The sequence below is a fragment of the Notothenia coriiceps genome, unplaced genomic scaffold (genome assembly GCF_000735185.1).
Source record: "Notothenia coriiceps isolate Sejong01 unplaced genomic scaffold, NC01 NC01_scaffold00022768, whole genome shotgun sequence".
Classification (NCBI taxonomy): domain Eukaryota; kingdom Metazoa; phylum Chordata; class Actinopteri; order Perciformes; family Nototheniidae; genus Notothenia; species Notothenia coriiceps.
This window is the reverse complement of record NW_011355469.1, coordinates 111-3,818: the sequence shown is the minus strand read 5'-3', so window position 1 is coordinate 3,818 and position 3,708 is coordinate 111. Positions and strand designations below refer to the sequence as shown.

The 3,708-nt window shown below is 37.2% G+C and overlaps 1 long non-coding RNA gene across 1 annotated transcript; it reads left to right on the top strand.

Moving 5' to 3' along the window:
• The first annotated feature begins 819 nt into the window (after positions 1-819).
• On the top strand, positions 820-2,578 carry LOC104954073 (uncharacterized). Its single transcript, XR_799295.1, has 3 exons — positions 820-977; positions 2,294-2,326; positions 2,496-2,578. It is a non-coding gene; the product is annotated as an uncharacterized lncRNA (long non-coding RNA).
• Positions 2,579-3,708: the final 1,130 nt, after the last annotated feature.

Genomic DNA, 3,708 nt, shown 5'->3' with positions numbered 1-3,708 from the left:
AGCTGATTATGGAGCCTTCATTGTAACAGTAATTCAGATGCAATTAGCCTATATAAAAGGCCTCAAATTGGAAGCATTGTCTGGGCCGTCTTTTTCACTCAATTCTGCAATAGGTAGATCTCGCCTTTCACCTAGACCGAGGTCGGTGATCTTGGGCTTAAAAAGGTTGGTGACCACTGCTCTAGTGTCTACCCATGTGCAGCCTCAAAATTACCCCCAAACCAAGGACGCGGCCTCTGTGGAATTCCAAGTATACTGGAGAATGGAACAGTCCTTCGGCGGCACTCGATGACGTAGCATCCTTGAAATATTGGCTTGGAAGCCAGTTTCCTCGAGATTGAGAAACGGCCCGGGACGCGAACATTTGAGAAATGACGAACGGCTCATTTCGGAGGACTCGTCGGGGGACGACCGGCTACCCTCCCTACAGGCGCTCGGACGCGAAGGCCCGCCCACAACTGCGTTCACATCTGTGACCGCAGTTTTAATTATTATTATTATTATTATTATTGTGAAATATCTGTCAGTGATGTTGTTTTGTAGCCTACATGTCAAAGTTTAAAATTGAAGAAGAACAAAAAGAACAAGAAGAAGAAGATTTTCTTATTACATTTCTTATTCGTATTATACACATTTATTATCACCATTATCCTGCACAATTATCAATAACTCCCCTTCACTTTTTCTATTCTGTGATTAAAAAACAAAAACTAGTTATAGGGTGTCGCTTGATTTCATTCACTGCTTCGTCTGGGGGGGGGCGGCTCTACATCCCACTGACGGAAAAGTGTCTCTGAGGATTTAGAAAAACAAGCACATTGAATTCACGTGTCGCTTTCTGAGTGCGTCATTGCCCTGACGCTGTGCATGCGGTGTATCTGGAGCAGCAGTAAACGGTTATTTTCCTGGACACTTCTTCACCTTTATTCAACAACATGTCATCTTTACTGAAAGTCGACCGCGAGCTGAAGAGCAAAGTGAGTGTGTGGATCCACCGAGAACATTCCACATGTGTTTGTATCACCGTAGAGGCTCTAAGCCGGTCAATAATGTGCTTCTTAGCGGCTCCCTGTAATATCATTAAGTTTTACAACAGTAGTCCTTGGTTCTGCTCACTGAAGCATTAACACGTTTTTCTTTACTTCGTTTGCTTCTCGGCGGAAGTAAACATTACTAATATTATATTAGATAGCTTTTTATTAAATTATAATGTTTACCTTTAGTGTATAACATATTGCATATGTCCATGTGTCCCAACAACAACGATGGTAGAACACTAACGGCAGTGGTGGAAGAAGTACTTGGATCCTTCATTTAAGTAAAAGTAGAATACTTTGGTCTGAAAACACTTCATGACCTAGGGCCTGAATTGAGTAGAAATATGGAAGTATTGTCAGCTAAATGTACTTTAAAGTATCAAAAGCACCCATTATGGACCATGGCTCTTTTGAAAGTAATATATTATGATAGAATATTACATTATTCCTGCTTTTAATTGCTTATATTTAACAATCTAACTGTGGGAGCATTTCATGGTTTTAGTTTGTTAATATTAAGAAATGTTTAGAATACAAAATATGTATATTGATAGTACCGTACTGCATTATTTCATATAAAATGCATGGAGGACTATCTTCATGCATCCAAAACCTATTAAACTGTGCAATTCAGCATTAGTGTTGTATTAATACTTATACATCACAGTACATATTGTATTAATGTACATGTTAAATAATGTATTGCAATGTGCACACTTTTAATTTAACTTATTTTGTTTATATACATGTATTTGATCTATTTATATGAAATGTTATTCTAACTTCTTATGTTTACATCAATATCTTTTTTATTTCATATTTTTATTGCACATTCTCCCTTTATAACTTCTTATGTTTATATAGAAATATATGTAGTATATATTATGTTATATTATCTTTTTTTTATTTTAGTATAACCTTTTGAGGTTTATAAAAATTAAATTGTTACTAATGTTTGCTATAAACATATTTATTTTAATTATATTTGATTGTATTTGAATTGGACATTTTGCTCTAACGTATCAGGTCTATCTAATATTCTCACTTTAATTTCTTGTATTTATATAAATATATGCATTTTATTTTATCTTAATGGACTTTTTACTTTAGCTTCTTATGTTGATGTAAATATTTGTATTATTTATGGTTTATTTAACGAAGGTGGAGCAACTGTCACATAGCCCAGTTTTTCCTTGGATAAATAAAGTATTTAGATTCTGATCAATTGTTTTAATTGGCCTCCAATGTGTTGGCAGGTGGAGACGTTCAGGACTCAGATCAGCAGTGAGGTAAGTGTCTGACATCACACACCTGAGCCAAGGATTTGGTCCTCTGGTCACTCTATTTGTCTTTCATTGTATGTCTGCTTTCTGGTTCACTTTATGTTTCATTGTAACAATCTTTGGGAAAAGTATGTTATTCTAATGAGTCAACGTTTATTCCTGTTTGTTTCTGTAGGCTGAGCACCTGGTTGCCTGCTTCTTCCCTAAAAAGCTCCTGGAGTTGGATCAGTTTCTCAGGGTGAGAGACCTGACTGCAAATTGAAATTGAATAAAGTGTAGAATCACGCATTATTACTGTCCTCGGTGTCTGGTCACTGATGGTAACGATAAGTTCACTTTAATAGCAACACATGGTTGAGCTGCTGAGCCGTGATGCAAATAAAGAGGTGCAGTGATGGCCGACATGGAAGTTAGCATCAAGAGCTCCCTGGCAAAAAGCTATGGGATCTTTCCATCGGATATTGGATATCGAGACAAAAAAAAATATCTGGCAAACACACCATTATCACACATACACGATTTGTTAAGCAGGATCATCTCCACAAATGAATAGCACTTTTATGATTTTTGAAGCCAGAAGTAAAAAGCTAACGTGAGGCAATAAACAAACGACATGATTATCCCACAGCTAAAGGTAGCTAATGTCCGACTTGAATGACATTAGTAGTCTCATTGGACACTTGATAGCATCTGCTGTTTTTAAGACATTTCATTTCAATCCTTTATTTAGACAGATTGGTCCCTTGAGATCATCGATCTCATTTACAAGGGAGACCTGCATCATCTAGTTCCACACGAAACATAAAAACAACATACAAACAAACAACAGAGGATATCATATTTACATATTCAACATTTACAAATACCCAGAGTGTCAGAAAGCATTTCATTTAGACGTGCCTTAAATACATTCAGAGAAATAAAAATGCTCAATTTCAATTTTGCCTGTTACACGGTTCCAAGCAAGTGGAGCTGCGCACATAAAAGCTGTCTTACCTAAGACAGTCCTTACTCTTGGCACATCTAACAAGACTATATCCTGCGATCGCAGACAATAGCTGCTTGCAACTTTCTGCTTTATCAATGAACAGATATAATACGGGAGTTTGCCCAACATAGCTTTATAGATAAAAGTGTACCAGTGACTGAGCCTCCGTACAGTGAGTGATGGTAAACCTGCCTTGGTATACAGTGTACAGTGATGAGTAAGTGCTTTACAATTTGTGACAAATCTCAGAGCACTATGATACGCAGCATCTAGTTTGCTCAGGTAGTTGGCAGGTGCATTCATATACATCAGATCACCATAGTCCAGCACAGGTAAAAAGGTCACAGTGACTAGCCTTTTCCTGGCCTCAAGTGAGAAACAGGACTTATTCCTGAAAAAG